At 36.1% G+C, this 26,503-nt stretch overlaps 1 pseudogene; it reads right to left on the reverse strand.

Annotated features, from left to right (window-relative positions):
* Positions 1-4,686: 4,686 nt before the first annotated feature.
* On the reverse strand, positions 4,687-24,694 carry LOC111389883 (annotated as a pseudogene).
* Positions 24,695-26,503: the final 1,809 nt, after the last annotated feature.

A 26,503-nucleotide genomic window follows, 5' to 3' on the forward strand; every position in this document is an offset into this window, starting at 1 on the left:
GCTCAGAGGCCCACATGGCTGTGGTAGTAGCCACTCTCTCAAACAATTCCAAAGCTTCATCAATTGTCTTTGTGGATAAGGAGCCATTGGATGATGAGTCCACCATGCTTTTATATGATGGAAGTAGACCTACATAAAAATATTGGACCTGAAGCCCCTTGCTGATACCATGATGAGGGCACTTCCGAAGCATGTTCTTGAATCTATTCCAAGCTTCATCAAAGGATTCGGTTTCTCCCTGTCGAAATATGGATATGTCATGCTTCAACTTTGTAATCTTAGCCGGTGGGAAGAATTTGGTGCAAAATTTTTGAGCCAAGTCATTCCAAGTGGTGATACTAGCAATAGGCTGTGAATCTAACCATTCAAGCGCTCTATCCCGTAGAGTATGTGGAAATAATCTCAATTTGATTGCATCATCTGAAATCCCTTGATATTTAAAGTGTTGACACATCTCTAAAAATCGAGAGACATGTGTATGTGGATTTTCATCAGACCTGCCATAAAATTGATGTCCATTTTGGAATAAATGAATGACATTGGTCTTTAGCTGAAAGTTTGGTTGTCCAAACGGAGGATAAACGATGCTAGATTGGCTTTGAATAATTTGTGGAGTCATGAAGTCCCCAACTAGCATGTTCCCTTCATTAACCACTGCTTCTTCATTCACTTGAATAATTGGATTATTTTGTCCGTTGGCCATCTCTTGTTGTTTTATTTCTCTCGCTTCTCTTTGCTTACGGTGAAAAGTACGTTCAATTTCTGGATCAATTGGTATCAGTTCACCGTCCCTCGAAGTTCGCATAAAATGCAAGAGAAAATTAAAGTGCTAAAATAACTGTAAAATAAAAATAAAATAATAATAATAATAAATAAATAAAATAAAATAATAATAAAAGAAAAGTTCGAATTAGTGCCAAGATAAATGAAATTAAACTAAAATACAATCCCCGGCAACGGCGCCAAAAACTTGTTAGCTCAAATCCTACACCGCAAGTGCACGGGTCGCGTTCAAGTAATAAAGTGGACCTTTTGAATCCAAGTATCGTCCCACAGAGATTGTATCAGTTTAAATATAAATTATCTACGCCTTAATCGAAACAGTAGAAATTCTTGATATTTTCGCTAACTAAATTATAATTTGATAACCTACTTATAAATATAAAGCCTAAATTAACTAAATTAAATGCGTGATTATAACTAAATGCAAGTTTTATAAAAATATGATAACGAAATGCGTACTAGGATCCCGAATCCCCTTATATCAATCCCTTTAATCCGAATTTTATAAAATTGACAACACGATTCAATTATGAAGACCAATATTCCTAATTTGTTTAACAATCTCTTTCGAGTAGAGTTAAACCTATTTTTACACGTGACCCGACTATATTTCTATGACGAATACGAACATATAAAAATGCATTAAAGATTTATTAATATTTAAAGATCACGTAAAGCATAGCGGTATATTTCTATCCCCTATCGGACTTTACGACAATTAACATAATGTCTAACTTAATTTCCATCTCTCGAGGGTAAAACAAGTCACAAATCTCATACAACTATTGCGCACATAATTGTAGAGAAAATAAAATACATGCAAATCATTCAATAGTTAAAAACATGTTTTAACGTCAAATGAATAAAATTCAGGATTAATGATTCATAATATAAGGTTCATCGCAAATCCTAGCACGGAAAGATCTAGCCTCACATAACGGCAAAATTAAATAAATAAAAGTGGAACGACATCACCAATAATTGACGAAACGTGATCAACATCCAAATTCCTTTTACAAAGAAATCTGAAATTATTCCTTCAGCAGCCTTCATCTCCAATTCTATGCGTGAATATATATATAATCTTCCAAATCAGCCGCCCACTTTTGTATTTCCATTCCAGCTGCTGACCTCTCAAGTTGTTTTGTATATGATATACACAATTCAGCACTTCAATTTCTTTAATTCCAGCCACCTTTTTGTGCATATAATATTCCAATTCCCATCTCCTTGCTATGGCTTTCTGTGGGTGTGTCAATATATAATTCAACTTTTGCAACCCACTTAATTCACTCCCAGCTGCTGGCCGACAAAATCAATTCAACCGCTTAATCTCTCGGCTTTTCCTGTATGGAATTCTACAATTAATTCTCAGCCCAAGTTTTAATTCCCCAAAGCAGCTAGCCGAATTTTCTCCCCTTTTTCTGCCGTCTAATATCTTTTTTCAGCCCCCGCTTTTGTGCGTGTACCCCCTCTTTTTGTCTCGGCTGCATGTGTATATATATATCAACAATAAAACCCTTGTTCTGTATACAAATTAGGAGCCCAAGTCCAATAAGTTTTGTGTACTCAATTCTTTCGTGTAATGCAAGTTAGTCCTTCTCTTCATTTTCTCCTCAATTTTGACCCTTCATCTTTTATTCCGCGAGATTTTGTCCACAAACTCAATGTAATAGCCAACTGATTATTTTCTTTTCCAATTGCTTCAAAACGGGTCCATAACTAAAAACAAAAGAAAATTAACACAAATTAGGTAAAAATTAATAATTTGACGACATAAAAACCTAGTTATGTAGTCTGAATAAGTGCATAAAATGCACTTATCAAACACCCCCAAACTAAAACTTTTGTTCGTCCTCGAACAAAATAAAATAAAACTTAAGTATAACACATTTCTTATCTAACAAATCATAAATAAACGACTCAACGTTGAACTACTTACCATATGCTTCAGGTTCGAATTTAAGCAATATTTTAGAAAGATCCAAACAACATCAAAAATAAAAAAAAAAATTTGCTTATCCGATGCTCGATTTTGTGTGTGTGTGTGAGATTAGCCAACATTGAACTAATACCTATATTAGAATACAACCAATCAAGTGTTGTTGATTTATTCATAGTCCCAACCCTCTTGTGGTAATTTTTCCTCACACCTCTCGTGTAACAATCACTCCTTATGCTTTTCTCTCCAATCCTGAGGTATTTCTAGTACACAAGGGGTTCCTAAAAATCATTATGATGCATTTTTCCGCACAAGTGTTCAGAATTAGATACTTGTAAACCTAGAAAGAGAGATAGTAAGTCTTTCTCATAACCAAACCGTCAATCTCTAGAATTCAAATCTCAAAGTCATTACTAGGCACATCTCACTTTTGATAATTTATATCTCAATTTTTCTTCTTCATTTTTTTTTTTGGCATCTCCTGTGCAAGACTTCTCTTCATTAAGCTTTCTAATTGACCCCTGTAGCGAGCTTTAGGCCGATGACTCCCAAGTTAGACGACTATAGGGCATCAGGTTTTTAGATACCCTTGCAGGCTTAATAACTCGAGTCAAGAAGACTACGAAAATAAGTAGAAGATGTGTTACTTTTTCTTTTGATATGAGAATCCAACTGTTTATTTATTTCTATTTTTTCTTATGTGCAAAGATTCTTTCCATTAAGCTTTCTAGATGGCCCCTGTATCGAGCTTTAGGCCGATGACTCCCAAGTCAGACGACTTTAGGACACCAGGTTTTATAGACCCTTACAAGCTTAATCACTCGAGTCATAAAGGCTACGGAAAGAAGTAAAAAAAATGTATGATGATCAGTGCCTGTTTTAGACTTTTTAACTCAAACCCTTTCAATTAACGCCGGGATCCGAGAATTCCAAACCATCGCATTTCTAGGAAGACAAACACTAACCTTCTCACCCCCAAACTGCTTTTTTTTTTTTTTTTTTTCAGTTTAGTTTCTAAATAAGGTACTTAAGAATTTTATTCAAACCTAAGTCAACAACATCAACAATTCCACAAAAATTACATTGTGTACCAACATAAGTGATAAATCAATATGGCTATGTGCTCAAATAATCAAATCTAACATGGATAAGTTATAAAGTAAAAGTACAATTTAAGATGTTATCCGGAATCTAACTAAATATGTACTCAATTCAAATAAACAATATCTTCATAGACGGCAACTCGTCAACGCTACTAAACAAATTTTTTTTATTTTTTTTGAATGATTTTATTTTTATTTTATTTTTGAATTTTTTTTTATCAGTTATACGGACTCGATTAGCAGTTGAAAAGTATGTATTCTAAGTATCCCAATACTCACCCACCCCCAAACTAAAATACTACATTGTCCCCAATGTATAAGCAAAACTAAACAAAGTAAGGGGTAAGGATTAGAAACTCCCCAGGGTAAATGGATGCGATGAATAATCAGGCTGCTCCAATTGGTAGGTATCACGACAGATGTAGCCTTTCTTTGTTGTGAGGCTTTAATTCTCTGTTTCAAGTATTCAAAATAAATATTAGTGATAGCATACAAAAGTTAGATATTTGCAATAAGTTCATACCAAGAAAGATTGAGATTTAGGTACCACCTTAAAGATGCATATCACATCAATGTAAGCTCAATAGAATGCTAAGATGTTAACGATGAACTTAGATAACCATGTCAAAATAAAATGAACTGAATAATTAATATGCCTAAGTTACTGGTCCAGGTCTGAAAGTATCACTTAAAATGTGTCCAACACTACCCATTTAAATGCATGAGTTCCTAAATTAATGCAGTCCCTAAAACTACAAGTAATGCAATAGTTAATTAACATAGCAAAAGGAGAAAGAAGAATGGGTTGCCTCCCATTAAGCGCTCGATTTATAGTCTAGAGCTCGACTTTTTGTTCATTCATTCTGGTGTTGCAAGTTGAACGGTTGATTTTTCTTTCGAAAATTCACCGTTCCAATATGGCTTCAACCGTTGTCCATTAACCTTAAAGGTCCCTTTACTTTCATGCATTATTTCAACTGTTCCATAAGGAAACACCTTGACTATGGTGTATGGCCCTGACCATTTAGACCTTAATGTACCAAGAAAAAGTTTGAGTCTAGAATTGTACAGCAAAACTTGTTGCCCAACCTCAAACTTCCTTCTTTGAATGTGCATGTCATGCCACTTTTTTGTGCGCTCCTTGTAGAGTTTTGCGTTCTCATAGGCTTCCAATCGAAACTCGTCCATTTCATTCAACTGAAGTAATCTCTTTTCACCGGCGGCCCTTAAATTAAAGTTCAAGTTCTTGACTGCCCAATAAGCTCGGTGATCCAATTCAACTGGCAAATGACATGCTTTTCCGAAAATCAAACGATAAGGAGACATGCCTATAGGTGTTTTGAAAGCCGTTCTGTTAGCCCACAAAGCATCATCAAGTTTCTTAGACCAATCTTTTCTTGAAGAACTCACTGTTACCTCCAGTATCCACTTTAATTCTCGATTGGAGATTTCAACTTGACCGCTGGTCTGAGGGTGATAAGGGGTAGCTATACGATGTCGGACGCCATATTTAGCCAGCAAAGATTCAAACTGACGATTGCAAAAGTGTTTGCCCCCATCACTTATGATAGCTCGAGGTGTACCATAACGGGTGAAAATATACTTCTTTAGGAATGCAATTACAACCTTCGCATCGTTGGTTGGCAATGCTATTGCTTCCACCCACTTAGAAACATAATCAACGGCGACAAGTATATACTGATTCGAGTATGATGAGGGAAATGGCCCCATAAAGTCGATCCCCCACACATCAAAGAGCTCTACCTCCAGAATGCTATTTAGAGGCATTTCGTTCTTTCCTGAGATATTTCCCGTGCGCGGACATCTATCACACCTCTTCACAAATTCAAATGTATCTCGGAATATCGATGGCCAGTAAAAACCCGACTGTAGAATTTTTGCGGCAGTCTTTGATGCGCCAAAGTGTCCAGCATAGGCAGATGAATGACAGTGCTCGAGTATTTGAGGGATCTCTTCTTTAGGAATACACCGCCTAATAATTTGATCTGGACCCTGCCGGTAAAGAATAGGGTCCTCCCAAAAATAATACTTCAAGTCAGAAAAGAATTTCTTCTTTTGATGACTTGAATAGTCTGGTGGAATAATGGATTTGGCTAGATAATTCACTATATCAGCATACCAAGGTACTTCCTCTATATTGAAAATCTGTTCATCTGGAAAGATCTCATTTATGTTTACTGACTTTTCCTGTTCTCCATGCTCAAGTCGAGATAGGTGATCAGCTACTAAGTTTTCACTTCCCTTCTTATCTTTTATCTCTAAATCAAATTCTTGCAAAAGTAATACCCATCTAATTAGTCTTGGCTTTGCATCTTTCTTTGTCATCAGATACTTTAAAGCTGCATGATCTGTATAAACTATTACTTTTGATCCAACAAGATAAGAATGAAATTTATCAAAGGCGTAGACTACAGCTAAAAGTTCCTTCTCAGTGGTGGCATAGTTCAGCTGTGCATCATTCAACGTCTTGCTTGCATAATAGATCACGTGAAAAAATTTATCTCGTCGCTGTCCCAATACTGCTCCCACTGCATAGTCACTTGCATCACACATTAGTTCAAAGGGCAAATTCCAATCTGGTGCAACAATTACTGGCGCTGAAATTAACTTCTCCTTTAAAGTGTTGAAAGACAATAAACATTCTTCAGAGAAGTTGAAAGGGACATCCTTGACTAGTAGATTGCATAATAGTTTAGTGATCTTAGAGAAGTCTTTGATGAAGCGCCGATAAAATCCAGCATGACCAAGGAAACTGCGAACACCCTTGACCGAGGTTGGTGGTGGTAACTTCTCAATAACTTGAATCTTTGCCTTGTCCACTTCAATCCCTTTAGCTGAAATTCGATGCCCCAACACGATGCCCTCTTGTACCATGAAGTGACACTTTTCCCAGTTTAATACCAAATTTGTTTCCTTACACCGCTGCAAGACCAAGTTTAAGTGCTCCAGACACTCATCAAACGAAGAACCAAAAACCAAGAAATCATCCATAAAGACCTCTATGAATTTTTCCACCATATCAGAGAAGATGGCCATCATGCAACGCTGAAATGTGGCGGGAGCATTACATAGACCAAATGGCATCCTACGATACGCAAAGGTACCATAAGGACAAGTAAACGTAGTCTTCTCTTGATCCTCGGGCGCAATCGAAATCTGATTATAACCGGAGTATCCATCGAGAAAACAATAATGGGAGTGACCTGCTAACCTTTCCAGAATGATGGATCAGATTCTCAGGGAATTGAGGCTCTGATTCGTCCATCTAGCTAGACAAACCGAATGATGGATCAGATTCTCATGGAATGGATCTAAAGTATATAAATCAATGAATTGCTGTAAAATATGGGATGAGGAAAAAGGGATATAAACGTACCTCCGTCGTGAATAAGTATATCAGCAGTCTTTGACAAATGACCAATAGAACTTTGAAATGAATCAACATGAAATCAAGAATAGCAAATATATTAGATTAAGAAACCAAAAAAAAAAAAAAAAAACGCATAAAAATAATCATTAGATGGATCGTTCTTGAATGAAAATACCTACGCTATAGAGAACTAAAAAATGAGAATGTGGATTAAAAAATGAGAAACACATCTTATAAAGAGATAAAGATGTTGACAAAAAAAAGAGGGAACTAGAAATTTTCCCTCCAAATACAAAAGCCAAAATTGAAAACAAAATCTTGTACACAATTAGGAAAAAGGAAAATTTAGTTATTCTTAGGAAAAAGGAAAATTTATCTCCCCCAAAAAAGAAACAGAAATATTAAAAGATTATAACCATTTGGAGAAAAAAACCATCATTAACTAAAATTAATATGCTGTTTCGTGCAAAAAAATGGTGAAGTTGTGCACAAAAAGTCAAAAACATGTATTTTAAATAATTAAATATTATAAATAATTTTGTTACATAAAAAGCCAAAAAATTTAACATATTAATATCTCACGGACTGTTTGTAAGACTTACCATAAATATATTTGATATTTGAATGTTAATAAAAAATTGAGAATAATTATCATATTCCTTTTGTAAGACTTTACCATTTGTAAGACTTTACCATAAATGATAAGGTGATAAGATTGAAACTGAATTAGCTAGGTATTCACTATATAAATAATTATCATATTCCTTTAAAATATATAATTCTTAGCCATGACATAATTGTTAAATGCAACAAATCGCTTCCGCACAACAAAATGTAGTCGGAAACCTTACTTATAATAACTGTTTCAGAAATTAATTCGGAACCCATATAATCCATTTGGCATAACTAATTATTTCACTAAATATTGATCAGTTTTTATGTGTTTCATGGCAGATACATGATACCCAAAATTCAAACACAAGATCTTTATATACTCTTATATGACAATTACTTATTTCGTCTAAAAATATAAATTAAATAATATTTAATCAAATTTTGTCTTTGAAGAAACCACGTTTAATATGACATCAGCATTATGAAATCATCAAAAGTGTTTTAATCCAGAGGATGGTAAGAAAGGGCCTATGCCTTTTCTTTTGAAAAAAAAGGATACTATGTGGTGAACGAGTATATGTTCAAGCCCATCAAATTCGAATATTTGTCGTGGCTTTGATAGGCATAGCTTACCATTCCAATTTTTATTTGACAAACTAACCCTTAGTAATTTAAGGCCTATTAATTAGATCGGGTTACTCTAATTTTTCTTTTTTATTTTTTGTGACAAATGAACCTATAGTAATTTAAGGCCTATTTACTAGGCCAGGTTAATTTAAAATTGTAGATCATGCCTGCTAAAGGTACACTCAAAATGATGGTACATGAAAATTTGTCAACTCTCGGTCCATGTTTGGAGAAACTTATTGCTTTTAATTGGTCAAACTGTGCTTTTATCTCCATATTCAATGTCTAATCCGGTGAAAAGGAAATGATATGTTCAACCGATTGAGTTTTCATTTGCCTTGCTCTTCTTACATAGTTTGTGAAATAGACGTCAATTAGTGGTCACGAAATCAAGCAGCTTGGAAGAAAAGGCCATATGTAGATAATGAATAAGTATAACACTGAATTGCTTGTGAGCTGCTATGTCTGTGTCCATAAGAAATTCCGAAGCCACTTGTTATTAGTAATTTAAACCCTTATATACTTTTTTGTGAACAACACGCTCAGAGGCCCACATGGCTGTGGTAGTAGCCACTCTCTCAAACAATTCCAAAGCTTCATCAATTGTCTTTTTGGAATAAATGAATGACATTGGTCTTTAGCTGAAAGTTTGGTTGTCCAAACGGAGGATAAACGATGCTAGATTGGCTTTGAATAATTTGTGGAGTCATGAAGTCCCCAACTAGCATGTTCCCTTCATTAACCACTGCTTCTTCATTCACTTGAATAATTGGATTATTTTGTCCGTTGGCCATCTCTTGTTGTTTTATTTCTCTCGCTTCTCTTTGCTTACGGTGAAAAGTACGTTCGATTTCTGGATCAATTGGTATCAGTTCACCGTCCCTCGAAGTTCGCATAAAATGCAAGAGAAAATTAAAGTGCTAAAATAACCGTAAAATAAAAATAAAATAATAATAATAATAAATAAATAAAATAAAATAATAATAAAAGAAAAGTTCGAATTAGTGCCAAGATAAATGAAATTAAACTAAAATACAATCCTCGGCAACGGTGCCAAAAACTTGTTAGCTCAAATCCTACACCGCAAGTGCACGGGTCGCGTTCAAGTAATAAAGTGGACCTTTTGAATCCAAGTATCGTCCCACAGAGATTGTATCAGTTTAAATTTAAATTATCTACGCCTTAACCGAAACAGTAGAAATTCTTGATATTTTCGCTAACTAAATTATAATTTGATAACCTACTTATAAATATAAAGCCTAAATTAACTAAATTAAATGCGTGATTATAACTAAATGCAAGTTTTATAAAAATATGATAACGAAATGCGTACTAGGATCCCGAATCCCCTTATATCAATCCCTTTAATCCGAATTTTATAAAATTGACAACACGATTCAATTATGAAGATCAATATTCCTAATTTGTTTAACAATCTCTTTCGACTAGAGTTAAACCTATTTTTACACGTGACCCGACTATATTTCTATGACGAATACGAACATATAAAAATGCATTAAAGATTTATGAATATTTAAAGATCATGTAAAGCATAGCGGTATATTTCTATCCCCTATCGGACTTTACGACAATTAACATAATGTCTAACTTAATTTCCATCTCTCGAGGGTAAAACAAGTCACAAATCTCATACAACTATTGCGCACATAATTGTAGAGAAAATAAAATACATGCAAATCATTCAATAATTAAAAAGATGTTTTAACGTCAAATGAATAAAATTCAAGATTAATGATTCATAATATAAGGTTCATCACAAATCCTAGCTCGAAAAGATCCAGCCTAACATAACGGCAAAATTAAATAAATAAAAGTGGAACGACATCACCAATAATTGACGAAACGTGATCAACATCCAAATTCCTTTTACAAAGAAATCTGAAATTATTCCTTCAGCAGCCTTTTGTTCATCTCCAATTCTATGCGTGAATATATATATAATCTTCCAAATCAGCCGCCCACTTTTGTATTTCCATTCCAGCTGCTGACCTCTCAAGTTGTTTTGTATATGATATACACAATTCAGCACTTCAATTTCTTTAATTCCAGCCACCTTTTTGTGCATATAATATTCCAATTCCCATCTCCTTGCTATGGCTTTCTGTGGGTGTGTCAATATATAATTCAACTTTTGCAACCCACTTAATTCACTCCCAGCAGCTGGCCGAATTTTCTCCCCTTTTTCTGCCGTCTAATATCTTTTTTCAGCCCCCGCTTTTGTGCGTGTACCCCCTCTTTTTGTCTCAACAATAAAACCCTTGTTCTGTATACAAATTAGGAGCCCAAGTCCAATAAGTTTTGTGTACTCAATTCTTTCGTGTAATGCAAGTTAGTCCTTCTCTTCATTTTCTCCTCAATTTTGACCCTTCATCTTTTATTCCGCGAGATTTTGTCCACAAACTCAATGCAATAGCCAACTGATTATTTTCTTTTCCAATTGCTTCAAAATGGGTCCATAACTAAAAACAAAAGAAAATTAACACAAATTAGGTAAAAATTAATAATTTGACGACATAAAAACCTAGTTATGTAGTCTGAATAAGTGCATAAAATGCACTTATCAGTACATGTAGCAAGGTTCTTATCGATTGAACTTTGCTATTTCTACACTGATTTTTGACACGTTGTTTGACACTTATAATGTTGTCAAGTGTTAATTGGTTGGGAAAACTGAATGAAATTTAAACTTTCCAATAGGGTAATGTCACGTGGTAAAGTGTAAACTAAAGTATACATGTAGCAAGATTTATACTGATTGAACTTTGCTATTTGTACACTGATTTTTGACACGTTGTTTGACATTTGCATTGTAGTAAGGTATCAATTGGATTGGAAAACTGTTTGAAATTTATACTGTCCAAAAGGGTAATGTCACGTGTCAAAGTGTAAACTAAAGTGTGTACACCATATGGTACATGTAGCAAGATTCTTACCGATTGAACTTTGCTATTTGTCCACTAATTTTTGACATGTTGTTTGACACTTGCATTCTTATTAAGTATTAATTAGATGGGAAAACTGTTTGAAATTTAAACTGACCAACATGCTAATGTCACGTAGTAAAGCGTAAACTAAAGTGTACATGTAGCAAGGTTCATACCGATTGAATTTTGCTATTTGTACACTGATTTTTGACACGTAGTTTGACACTTGCAGTGTTATCATGTCCCAATTGGATGGGAAGACTGTTTGAAATTTAAGCTGGAGAACAGGGTAATGTCGGGTGGCAAAATGTAAACTAAAGTGTACACCATAGCGTACATGTAGCAAGGTTCTTACCGATTGAACTTTACTATTTATACACTGATTTTTGACACTTTGTTTGACACTTGCAATGTTGTCAAGTGTCAATTAGATGGGAAAACTGATTGAAATTTAAACTGCCCAACAGGGTAATGTCATGTCGTAAAGTGTAAACTAAAATATACATGTAGCGAGGTTCATATCGATTGAACTTTACGATTTGTACAGTGATTTTTGACCCGTCGTTTGACACTTGCATTGTTGTCAGGTGTCAATTGGATGGGAAAACTACTTGAAATTTATACTGTCCAAAAGGGTAATGTCATGTGTCAAAGTGTAAACTAAAGTGTGTACACCATATGGTACATGAGGCAAGGTTCTTACCAATTGAACTTTGGTTTTTTAAAACTAATTTTTGACACATTGTTTGACACTTGCATTGTTGCCAAGTGTCAATCAGATGGGAAAACTATTTGAAATTTAAGCTTCCCAACAGTGTATTGTCACGTGGTAAAGTGTAAACTAAAGTGTACATGTAGCATGGTTCATACCGATTGAACTTTGCTATTTGTACACTGATTTTTGACATGTTGTTTGACACTTGCATCATTGTCAAGTGTCAATTGGATAGGAAAACTGTGTGAAATTTATACTGTCCAACATGGTAATGTCACGTGGCAAAGTATTAATTAAAGTGTGTACACCGTAGTGTACATGTAGATAGGTTCTTATCGATTAAACTTTTCTATTTGAACACTGGTTTTTGACACATAGTTTGACAATTGCAGTGTTGTCAAGTGTCAATTCGAAGGGAAAACTGATTGAAATTTAAACTATCCAACAGGGTAATGTCATGTGGTAAAGTGTAAACTAAAATGTACACCATAGTGTACATGTAGCAAGGTTCTTACCGAGTGAACTTTGTTATTTGTACACTAATTTTTGACACGTTGTTTGACACTTTCATTGTTGTCAAGAGTCAATTTGATGGAAAAACTGCTTGAAATTTAAACTGTCCAACAGGGTAATGTCACGTGGCAAAGTGTAAACTAAAATGTACACTATAGTGTACATGTAACAAGGTCCTTACCGATTGAACTTTGTTATTTGTATACGGATTTTTGACACGTTTTGCACTTGCATTGTTGTCAAGTGTCAATTGGATGGGAAAATTGTTTGAAATTTAAACTGTCCAACAGGGTAATGTCACGAGGCAAAGTTTAAACTAAAGTGTACACCATTGTGTACTTGTAGCAAGGTTCTTACCGATTGAAATTTGCTATTTGTACACTGATTTTTGACACGTAGTTTCACACTTTCATTTTTATCATGTGTCAATTGGATGGAAAATTTGTTTGAAATTTAAATTATTCGACAGGGTAATGTCATGTGGTAAATTGTAAATTAAAGTGTACACTATAGCGTATATGTAGTAAGGTTCTTACCGATTGAACTTTCCTATTTGTACACTGATTTTTGACACGTTGTTAGACACTTGCGTTGTTGTCATGTGTCAATTGGATGGAAAAACTGTTTAAAATTTAAACTGCCCAATAGGGTAATGTCACGTGGTAAAATGTAAACTAAAGTGTGTACACCATAATGTACATGGAGCAAGGTTCTTACCGATTGAACTTTGTTATTTGTACACAGATTTTTGACACGTAGTTTGATACTTGCAGTGTTGTCAAGTATAAATTGGATGGGAAAATTGTTTTTAATTTAAGCTGTCCAAAAGGGTACTGTCATGTGGCAAAGTGTAAATTAAAAAGTACACCATTATGTACATGTAGCGAGCTCCTTACCAATTGAACTTTACGATTTGTACACTGATTTTTGACGTATTGTTTGACACTTGTATTGCTATCAAGTGTCAACTAGGTGGGAAAACTATTAGAAATTTAAACTGTCTAACAGGGTATTGTCACGTGGTAAAGTTTAAAGAAAAGTGTACATGTAGCAAGGTTCATACCGATTGAACTTTGCTATTTGTACACTGATTTTTGACATGTTGTTTGACACTTGCATCGTTGTCAAGTGTCAATTGGATGGGAAAACTGTATGAAATTTATACTGTCCAACAAGGCAATGTCACGTGGCAAAGTGTAAACTAAAGTATATACACCATAGTGTACATGTAGCAAGGTTCTTACCGATTGAACTTTACTATTTGTACACTGGTTTTTGACATGTAGTTTGACACTTGCAGTGTTGTCAAGTGTCAATTGGAAGGGAAAATTGATTGAAATTTAAACTGCCCAACAAGGTAATGTCACGTGGTTAAGTATAAACTAAAGTATACATGTAGCAAGGTTCACACCGATTGAACTTTGCTATTTGTATACTGAATTTTGATACATTTTTTGACACTTGCATTGTAGTCAGGTCTCAATTAGATGGGAAAACTGTATGAAATTTCTACTGTCTAAAAGGGTAATGTCACGTGGCAAAGTGTAAGCTAAAGTGTGTACACCATAGTGTACATGTAGCAAGGTCCTTGCCGATTGAACTTTGCTATATATACACTGATATTTGACACGTTATTTGACACTTACATTATTGACGAGTGTCAATTGGATGGAAAAAATATTTGAAATTTAAACTCTCCAACAGGATAATGACCCGTGGCAAAGTGTAAACTAAAGTGTACACTATAGTGTACACTTTGCTACTTGTACACTAATTTTTAACACGTAGTTTGACATTTGTAGTGTTGTCAATTGTTAATTGGATGGGAAAACTGTTTGAAATTTAAGTTTTCCAACAGGTTACTGTCACGTGGCAAAGTGTAAACTAAAGTGTGTACACCATAGTATACATGTAGTGAGATTCTTACCGATTGAACTTTGCTATTTGTATACTAATTTTTGACACGTTATTTGTCACATGCATTGCTATCAAGTGTCAATTAGATGGGAAAACTATTTGAAATTTAAATTGCCCAACAGGGTAATGTCACGTGGTAAAGTGTAAACTAAAGTGTACACCATAGTGTACATGTAGCGAGGTTCTTACCAATTGAACTTTGCTATTTGTATACTAATTTTTGACACGTTATTTGACACATGCATTGCTATCAAGTGTCAATTAGATGGGAAAACTATTTGAAATTTAAATTGCCCAACAGGGTAATGTCACGTGGTAAAGTGTAAACTAAAGTGTACACCATAGTGTACATGTAGCGAGGTTCTTACCAATTGAACTTTGCTATTTGTATACTAATTTTTGACACGTTATTTGACACATACATTGCTATCAAGTGTCAATTAGATGGGAAAACTGTTTGAAATTTAAATTGCCCAACAGGGTAATGTCACGTGGTAAAGTGTAAACTAAAGTGTACACCATAGTGTACATGTAGCAATGTTCTTACTGATTGAACTTTGCTACTTGTACACTAATTTTTAACACGTTGTTTAACACTTGCATTGTTTTAAGAGTCAAATTGATGGGAAAACTGTTTGAAATTTAATATGTCCAACAGGGTAATTTCACGTGGCAAAGTGTAAACTAAAGTGTACACCATAGTTTACATGTAGCAAGGTCCTTACCGATTGAACTTCGATATTTGTACATGGATTTTTGACACAATGTTTGGCAATTGCATTGTTGTCAAGTGTCAATCAGATGGGAAATATGTTTGAAATTTAAACTGTCCAACAGGGTAATGTCACGAGGTGAAGTTTAGACTAAAGTGTACACCATTGTGTACATGTAGCAAGGTTCTTATCGATTGAACTTTGCTATTTGTACACTAATTTTTGACATGTTGTTTGGCACATTCATTATTGTTAAGTGTCAATTGGATGGGAAATTTGTTTGAAATTTAAACTGTTCAACAGAGTAATGTCATGTGGTAAGGTGTAAACTAAAGTGTACACCATTGCGTACATGTAGCAAGGTTCTTATCAGTTGAACTTTGCTATTTGTACACTGATTGTTGACACGTTGTTAGACACTTGCGTTGTTGTCAAGTGTCAATTGGATGGGAAAACTATTTGAAATTTAAACTGCCCAACAGGGTAATGTCACGTGGCAAAGTATAAACTGAAGTGTAAACCTTAGTGTAGTTTTAGCAAGGTTCTTACCGATTGAACTTTGCTATTTGTGCATTGATTTTTGACACGTTTAACACTAGCATCGTTGTCAATTGTCAATTGGATGAGAAAACTATTTGAATTTTAAACTGTCCAATAGGGTAGTGTCACGTGGCAAAGTGTAAACTAAAGTGTACACCATAGTGTTCATGTAGCAAGGTCCTTACTGATTGAACTTTGCTATTTGTAAATAGATTTTTGACATGTTGTTTGATAGTTGCATTGTTGTCAAGTGTCAATTGGATGGGAAAACTGTTTGAAATTTAAACTGTCTAGTTGGGCAATGTCACGTGGCAAAGTTTAAACCAAAGTGTACACCATTGTGTACATATTGCAAGGTTCTTACTGATTAGACTTTGCTATTTGTACACTGATTTTTGACACGTTGTTTGACACTTGCATTGTTTTCAAGTGTTAATTGGATGGGAAAACTGTTTGAAATTTAAACTGTCCAATAGGGTAATATCACATGGTAAAGTGTGATGTAAAGTGTACATCTAGCAAGGTTCATATCGATTGAACTTTGTTATTTGTACACTAATTTTTAACACATTGGTTGACACTTGCATTGTTGTCAAGTGTCAATTAGATGGGAAAACTGTTTGAAATTTATGCTGTCCAACAGGGTAATGTCATGTGGCAAAGTGTAAACTAAAGTGTGTACACCACAGTGTAAATGTAGCATGGTTCTTACCGATTGAACTTAACTATTTGAACACTGATTTTTGACACACTGTTTGACACTTGTATTGTTGTCAAGTATTAATTGGATAAGAAAACTATTTGCAATTGATATTGTCCACTAGGGTAATGTCAAGTGGCAAAGTGTAAACTAAAGTGTACTGTTAAGAACCTGAGATTGCTGTTGGTCTGATGTTGCTGGAAATGACCTAGAATGTCTCCTACGTGATGGTTCCCCGTCTGAGACACGAGATTGAGGAGAGATCAGTGAGTGAATTGAGAAGGAAGAAGTATTACTATAAGAATGTATATGAATCTGTAGATATGATTATAGAAGATAAGGATAATGAACTAAATTCTGTATATTGAACTGAATGGAAATAACAAATTCCAAGGCTATTAGAGAGGCCCGGTCTCTCCCCCCCCCAACTGAATTCCCAGTGGTTTCCTGCCACAAACTTGCCAACCACCTTCTATTTATTGGAATTCCTACTACAAGTTATTACCCCTTTTACCCCTGGCTAATAAACTAAATGTCCTAGCTGCCTTCTATATTGGATGTACCCTTCTTTTTCCCTTTTCTCACATAGGTAAATCAGATTGGAGGCCTATCATGTACACCATAGTGTACATGTAGCATGGTCCTTACCAATTGAACTTTGCTATTTGTACACTGATTTTTGACTCTTTGTTTGACACTTGCATTGTTGTCAAGTGTTAATTAGATGGGAAAATTATTTGAAATTTAAACTGTCCGACAGGGTAATGCCATGTGGCAAAGTGTACACCATTGTGTACATGTAGCAAGGCTCTTACCAATTAAACATTGCTATTTGTATACATGTTATTTGACACTTGCATTGTTGTCATGTGTCAGTTGGATGGGAAATTATTTGAAATTTAAACTGTCCAACCGGGTAATATCATGTGGTCAAGTGTGAACTAAAGTGTACCTGTAGTGAGGTTCATACCGATCGAACTTTGCAATTTGTACACTGATTTTTGAAACGCTGGTTGATACTTGCATTGTTGTCAAGTGTCAATTGGATGGAAAAACTGTTTGAAATTTATACTGCCCAACAGGGTAATGACACGTGGCAAAGAGTAAACTAAAGGGTGTACACCATAATGTAAATGTAGCAAGGTTCTTGCCGATTGAACTTAGCTACTTGTACACTGATTTTTGACACATTGTTTGACACTTGCGTTGTTGTCAAGTGACAATTGGATTAGAAAACCATTTGAAATTTATACTATCCAACAAGGTAATGTCACATTGCAAAGTGTAAACTAAAGTGTGCACACCATCGTGTACATGTAGCAAGCTTCTTACCGATTGAACTTTGCTATTTGTACACTTATTTTTAACATGTTGTTTGACAATTGCATTGTTGTCAAGAGTCAATTGGAAGGGAAAATTGTTTGAAATTAAATTGGCCAACAGGGCTATGTCACGTGGCAAAGTGTAAACAAATGTATACACCATAGTATACATGTAGCAAGGTCCTTATCGAAACTGATTTTTGACACGTTGTTTGACACTTGCATTATTGTCAAGTGTCAATTGGATAAGAAAACTGTTTGAAAGTTAAACTATCCAACAGGGTAATATCACGTGGCAAAGTGTAAACGAAAGTGTACACCATAGTGTACAGGTAGGAAGGTTCTTATCGATTGAACTTTGCTATTTGTACACTAATTTTTTACTCGTTATTTGACATTTGCAATGTTTTCAACTGTCAATTAAATGGGAAAACTGTTTAAAATTTAAACTATCCAGCCGGGTAATGACACGTGGCAATGTGTAATCTAAAGTGTACACCATAGTGTACGTGTAGCAAGGTTCATACCGACTGAACTTTACTATTTGTACACTGATTTTTGACACTTGCATTGTTTTCAGGTGTCAACTAGATGAGAAAACTATTTGAAATTTTTACTGTCCAACAGGGTAATGTCACGTGGCAAAGTGTAAACTAAAGTGTACACCATAGTGTACATGTAGCATGGTCCTTACCGATTGAACTTTGCTATTTGTACACTGATTTTCGACTCTTTGTTTGACACTTGTATTGTTTCTCAAGTGTCAATTGGATGGAAAAATTGCTTGAAATTTAAACTGTCCGGCAGAGTAATGCTACGTGACAAAGTGTAAACTAAAGTGTACACCATAGTGTATATGTAGCAAGGTTCTTACCGATTGAACATTGCTATTTGTATACACGTTGTTTGACACGTGCAGTGTTGTCACGTGTCAGTTGGATGGAAAACTGTTTGAAATTTAAACTGTCCAACCGGGTAATGTCACGTGGTAAAATGTGAACTAAAGTGTACCTTTTAGCGAGGTTCATACCGATTAAACTTTGCTATTGGTGCACTGATTTTTGACACGTTGGTTGATACTTGCATTGTTTTCAAGTGTCAATTGGATGGAAAAACTATTTTAAATTTATACTATCCAACATGGTAATTACATGTGGCAAAGAGTAAACTAAAGTTTGTACACCACAATGTAAATGTAGCAAGGTTCTTACTGATTGAACATAACTAATTTGTACACTGATTTTTGACACATTGTTTGACACTTGCATTATTTTCAAGTATCAATTGGATAAGAAAACCTTTTGAAATTTATACTGTCCAGCAGGGTAATGTCACATGGCAAAGTGTAAACTAAATTGTGCACACCATCGTGTACATGTAGCAAGGTTCTTACCGATTAAACTTTACTATTTGTACACTAATTTTTGACACGTTGTTTGACAATTGCATTGTTGTCAAGTGTCAATTGGATGGAAAAACTGTTAGAAATTAAACTGTCCAACAGGGTTATGTCACGTGGCAAAGTGTAAACAAACGCGTACACCATAGTATACTTGTAGCAAGGTCCTTACCGACTAAACTTTGCTATTTGTAAACTGATTTTTTACTCGTTGTTTGACACTTGCATTATTGTCAAGTGTCAATTGGATAAGCAAATTGTTTGAAAGTTTAACTGTCCAACAAGGTAATGTCACGTGGCAAAGTGTAAACTAAAGTGTACACCATAGTGTACATGATGCGAACCCCGTAGCAATGGAAACCACGAAACCCACAACTAGATTGATGCGGAACCCAAGAACGCCAATACTAATCCGGTTTTGGATCTTGAACCCCAATAATTGAACCACAAAACCTTAGATTAGCGAAGAATCTGAAACCCCTTGATTACAATCAATGAAACCCACAATCCGACGTCAAGAACGCCACAAGAAATCGATTCTTGATAAGTTCTAAGTTTGTCCAATGAAGAACAATTGATTGAAAGAAAATTTCTCTCTGTATTAATTTCAGCAAAAGTTTTTTTTTACATAATGAAAAGAGTTTCCTATTTATACTATGGCATAAAAAAACGTCCAAATTAATCAAAATATGGTAATATTTTGATTTCACAAGAGTTCTACCAACATTAGAAGATTTAGCAAAAATAAAAAAAAAACGAATTTTTCCCACTTTTTCACATAGATCACTCCAGCCAGTCACATGTAGTTTCGGTGGCCTTCTATGCGGCCGCATAGGCCGTTGAGCCTGCAGTCGCATAGACCAACTCCGTGCCACCTTCGTTCGCTTTTATCTCGTTGATCCAAGTTCCTTCGACCTTCGACCCCAACATGAAACTTGTTTCATTTGACCTCCCGAACATTGTTTCATCGATCGTTTGCTTGACAAGCAATTCCATTGCTTCTTTCACTCACTTCGTCCTCAATCGCGTCATCGGTCCGCCTTCGACTATCAATGGATCCTTTCCGTAACTGGTCGCTTGACTCGCTTCGGTTGTGGACGTGCTTTGATTCATATCATCCCCTCCCTCTTGGAAAGGATTCGTCCTCGAATCTGAACCTGCATCGAAAAGAGATAGATCAGCAACATTAAAAGTAGCTGAAACATTATACTCACCTGGTAAGTCCACTTTGTAGGCATTATCGTTGATCCGCTCGATGACTTGAAACGATCCATCGCCTCTTGGTTGCAACTTCGACTTCCTCTGTTCTGGAAAACTCTCCTTTCTGAAATGCACCCAGACCCAATCTCCAGGTTCAAATGTAATGCGTCTCCTTCCTTTATTTGCTTTTGATGCAACCAGCTTTCCTTTTCTCTTCGATCTGCGTCCTGACCCTTTCATGGAGTGCTTTCACCATCTCTGCCTTGCGTTTCCCATCCAAGCTACCTCGTTCATGCACAGGTAAAGTTATTAAATCCATAGGTGTTAGTGGATTAAAACCATAAACAATCTTAAAAGGAGAAAATGAAGTAGTAGAATGTATGGCTCGATTATATGCAAACTCTATGAATGGTAAACACTCTTCCCATGATTTCAAATTTTTATTGATCACTGTCCTAAGCAATTGTGTCATAGTTCGATTTACCACCTCAGTTTGACCATCTGTTTGTGGGTGACAAGTTGTAGAAAACAATAACTTAGTTCCTAACTTACTCCACAAAACACGCCAAAATGACTTAAAAATTTCACATCTCTATCTGACACTATATTCTTAGGTACTCCATGTAAACGTACTATTTCCTTAAAGAACAAGTCCGCAATATTAGTAGCATCGTCAGTTTTATGACATGGTATAAAGTGCGCCATCTTACTAAACCTATCGACCACTACAAATATTGAATCCCTACCCCTCTTTGTCCTAGGCAAACCTAACACAAAATCCATAGATATGTCTACCCATGGTTCACTAGGCACAGGCAAAGGAGTATACAATCCATGAGGTTGAACCTTAGACTTAGCCTTTTTACAAGTTATGCAGTTTCCACATATTTGCTCTACGTCATGTCGCATTCTAGGCCAATAAAAATGTTCTCCTAACATGTCTAAAGTCTTTTGAACCCCAAAGTGTCCCATTAAACCACCCCCATGTGCTTCCCTTACCAATAATTCACGCAAAGAACAATTAGGAATGCACAACTTATTTTCCTAAAACAGATATCCTTCATGCCTATAGAATTTATCAAATGCACATTTGTCACATGAAGCATATATATCAGAAAAATCACTATCAGTTTCATACATGCTTTTAATATGCTCAAAACCAAGTAATCTAGTACTTAATGAATTTAAAAGAACGTACCTTCGAGACAATGCATCAGCAACTATGTTTTCATTACCTTGTTTGTACTTGATGACGTATGGAAAAGTCTCAATAAACTCCATCCATCTCGCATGTCTTTTGTTCAACTTACCTTGACCTCTCAAATGCTTCAAAGATTCATGATCGGTGTGTATCACGAATTCCTTTGGCCATAAGTAGTGCTGCCAAGTCTCCAAAGCTCGAACAAGTGAATACAACTCTTTGTCATATGTCAGATAGTTCAATGCTGCTCCACTCAACTTTTCACTAAAGTAAGCAATAGGCCTCCTTTCCTGCATTAATACTGCTCCTATACCTATCCCTGATGCATCACACTCAACCTCAAATGTTTTATCAAAATTAGGTAATGCTAAAATAGGTGCTTTACATAGCTTATCCTTAATCATGTTAAATGCAACTTCCTGTGATTCTCCCTAATGGAAACCTACACTTGTATGATCCTGTTCATCACCTTAATGAAAACCTACTCTCTTTTTAGCTACCTCGGTGAGTGGTGTGGTGATTGTGCTGAAATCGTTTACAAACTACCTATAAAAACTAGCCAACCCGTGAAAACTCTTTACTTCAATTATACTCTTAGGTGTAGGCCAATCTTTAATCGCTCTTCTCTTCTCCTCATCTACCTCTACGCCATTAGCACTAACCACAAAACCTAGAGAGACAACATTTTCCATGTAAAAAGTACATTTTTTGAAGTTAGCGTAAAGTGGTTCTTTCTTTAACGCCACTAGCACACTTCATAAATGCTCATTTAGGTCTTTGCCATACACTAGAATGTCATCAAAATAAACAGGGACAACAAATTTTCCTATAAAAGTACGCAAAACATGATTCATTAAACGCATAAAAGTGCTCGGTGCATTAGTGAGTCCAAATGGCATAACTAACCATTCATACAACCCATACTTAGTTTTAAATGCCGTTTTCCATTCATCACCCTCCCGCATGCGAATTTGATGATACCCACTCTTAAGATCAATTTTACTAAAAATGCAAGCCCCATGCAACTCATCAAGCATATCATCTAACATAGGTATTGGGTGATTATACTTTACCGTGATATTGTTGATAGCTCGGCAATCCACGCACATTCTCCAAGTCCCGTCCTTCTTAGGTACCAACAAAATAGGTACAGCACATGGACTCATGCTCTCCCTGACATAACCTTTGCTCATCAACTCCTCCACTTGCTTCTGAAGCTCCTTCGTCTCCTCGGGATTGCTTCGATAAGCTGGTCGATTAGGTATGACAGCTCCGGGTACAAAGTCAATCTGGTGCTCGATGCCTCTGATTGGTGGCAATCCACTTGGCATCTCCTCGGGAAACACATCGTCGAACTCCTACAATAAAGATTTAACCAAACTAGGGAGGGATGTGTTAGAATCCTCAAGATTGAGGAGGGACTCCTTGTACACTAACAATATCATTTGTCTACTTTCACTCATAGCCTTTTTCAACTCACTCTCCTTTGCATAGAAGTTGACCTTTGGCTTTTCCCTCCGCTCAGCTGACTCTTTTTCTCTCTTCTCAACTAACTCCTTTTCTTTCTCCTCATGTGGCTCCTCTCTCTTTTCTCCACTCTTAGCCACCTCACTATTTTCTCTCTTATCGATGGTTTCACTATTGCCTCTCCTTTTTCCAGACTCTCTTATTCTCTCATCTTTCTCACTTTTCAGCTTGAGTTGATCTCCATAAACTTGTGTAGGTGTTAATGGAGCAAGAGTAATAGTCTTCCCATCCTTGACAAAGCTATATCGATTCCTATACCCATCATGTGTGACCCTTCTATCATATTGCCATGGTCTTCCTAACAATATATGTCCCACATGCATAGGCACCACATCACAAACTACTTTGTCACTATAACTTCCAATCGAAAAATTGATTAAGACCCTTCGATTCACCTTAACTTCCCCACTATCATTCAACCATTGTAACTTATAAGGCCTAGAGTGTCTTAACAATGCTAGTCCTAGTTTCTCAACTATAGTTGTGCTAGCTACATTCGTGCAACTCCCGCCATCAATTATCATGCTACATACCTTATCGTTGACGTAACAATGTGTATGGAATATATTTTCTCGCTGCTGCTCCGAATCATCCACTTTGACTTGAGTGTTAAGAGCTCTCCGTGACACCAACGATTCTCCAACAGCAAACTCCAATTTTTCTTCCTTTTCAACGTCCTCCAATGCAGGCATGTCATCATACTCGCCTTCACTTTCACTCACCACTTCTCCATTATCCAACAACACCATTACCCATTTATTTGGGCATTGAGAAGCGATGTGCCCGGACCCCAAACATCTGAAACACTTGATGTCTCGATTTCTTGATGGTTGTGAATCAATTTTGGGTGCTGTTTTGCTAGCACTTTCCTCTTTTCCTTTTTGCCATTCATTCCTACCCTTAGGAAAAGCTTTATCAACCTTATTGTTGTTGTTGTTGTTGTTCCATCCCGGTTTCCAAGATGGATTTGCACTCGAAGTTCCTATCCGTTGCCTAGCTGTCCCTTTCCTCTTCAACTGTCTCTCCACCTTCATAGTCACATGCAACATGTCTTCTAACTCCACATAATGTTGCAACTCTACTACATTAGCAATTTCCCTATTCAAACCATTCAAAAATCGTGCCATGGTAGCCTCTCGATCCTCCACCACATTAGCCCTAATCATAAGTATTTCCATCTCCTTATGGTAATCTTCTACACTTTTCGACCCTTGATATAGGCCTTGCAGTTTTTGATGGATATCTCGGTAATAGTGGCTAGGAACAAACCTCTTTCTCATCAATGACTTCAATTCTTCCCAAGTGCTAATTGGTCTTTCCCCACTCCTACGTTGTGAAGTAACCACTTGGTCCCACCATGAAATGGCATAGTCACTAAACTCTAAAACCGCTAACTTCACCTTCTTCTCCTCCGAATAATTATAACATTCGAAGATCATCTCAACCTTTCTCTCCCACTCCAGATATGCTTCGGGATCACTCCTTCCTTTGAATGAAGGAATGGTCATCTTTATATTTCCTAGATTTCCATCCAACTCCTCCCCGCGATCATTCCGACCCCGTCTGTCGAACCTATTGCCTCTATTCCTCATCCTTCCCATCTCAACATCGTGAAATTCATCTTCGCCCAGTTCACTCCCATATCCATACTCTTCTCGCCTTTCCCTCCTAGGCTCCCATCTATCCGGTCCTCTGGCATTGGACACATCCACTCGATGCCCCCGACTAAGATTGGCCACCGATGTATCTAACCTATTCATCCAAGCCTCTTGCTTCTCCAACCGTTCTCTCATATCTCCAAACGCCCTTTGAAACATTTGCACCAAATCCTCCGATGCGTTGTTATTGTTGCCTTGTCGACTTGAGTTTGATTCTGCCCTTTCTGACATCCTAACACTAAAATTTTATTTAACTGCCTCACCAAAGTCACTCAGAAACACACAATGGCATTTACCCTCTATTGAGCTCACCTCTCTGCCTTTTACCACTCAGTTCTTTCAACAATTGCTTCTAAGGACAACCAACGAACTCAATCAATCAATCAATCTTGTAGAATTCTCAAACCGGATGTGATTCAAAGAATTGTAACAAAAGGACTCAAGGAAACTTCTAAAACTTTGACTTTGAATTGAAGGAATGGAATGAATCAATGTGTCCAAGCAACTGAGAAACGATATTGAATAAAAAATTGTTGGTATTTGACGGATCAATAATATGTAACAATTTTTTTTTATAACTGTACAGATAAACAGTACCGTATGGATGAACAGTAACTTTTTTTTTATGATCCAGAATTCAATAACAAAACCAACGTAGAAAACGAAAACGAATTTGGGCAAAAATTGATCCCGGGAAACAGAATATGAAGATTCTTTTTGACACTTTTTGGATCAAAGAATCAAGAAAACCTTCTGGACACAAGAACACAAGGAATTGAAAGGAATTAAAAAAAACAAAGATATAACCTGATTAAATTGGAATCAAAGCTCTGATACCAACTGATGCAAACCCCGTAGCAATGGAAACTACGAAACCCACAACTAGATTGATGCAGAACCCAAGAACGCCAATATTAATCCGGTTTTGGATCTTGAACCCCAATAATGAAACCACGAAACCTTAGATTAGCGAAGAATCTGAAACCCCTTGATTACAATCAATGAAACCCACAATCCGACGCCAAGAACACCAGAAGAAATCGATTCTTGATAAGTTCTAAGTTTGTCCAATGAAGAACAATTGATTGAAAGAAAATTTCTCTCTCTGTATTAATTTCAGCAAAAGTTTTTTTTACATAATGAAAAGAGTTTCCTATTTATACTATGGCATAAAAAAACGTCCAAATTAATCAAAATATGGTAATATTTTGATTTCACAAGAGTTCTACCAACATTAGAAGATTCGGCAAAAATAAAAAAAATGAATTCTATGCGGTCGCATAGATCACTCCAGCCAATCACATGTAGTTTCGGTGGCCTTCTATGCGGCCGCATAGGCCGTTGAGCCTGCGGTCGCATAGACCAACTCCATGCCGCCTTCGTCCGCTTTTATCTCGTTGATCCAAGTTCCTTCGGCCTTCAACCCCAACATGAAATTTGTTCCATTTGACCTCCCGAACATTATTTCATCGATCATTTGCTTGACAAGCAATCCCATCGCTTCTTTCACTCGCTTCGTCCTCGATCGCGTCATCGGTTCGCCTTCGACTATCAATGGATCCTTTCCGTAACTCGTCGCTTGACTCGCTTCGGTTGTGGACGTGCCTTGATTCATATCAGTACATGTAGCAAGGTTCTTACTGATTGAACTTTACTATTTGTACACTGATTTTTCACTCGTTATTTGACAGT

Source organism: Olea europaea, unplaced genomic scaffold, assembly GCF_002742605.1.
Source record: "Olea europaea var. sylvestris unplaced genomic scaffold, O_europaea_v1 scaffold63, whole genome shotgun sequence".
NCBI classification, from domain to species: domain Eukaryota; kingdom Viridiplantae; phylum Streptophyta; class Magnoliopsida; order Lamiales; family Oleaceae; genus Olea; species Olea europaea.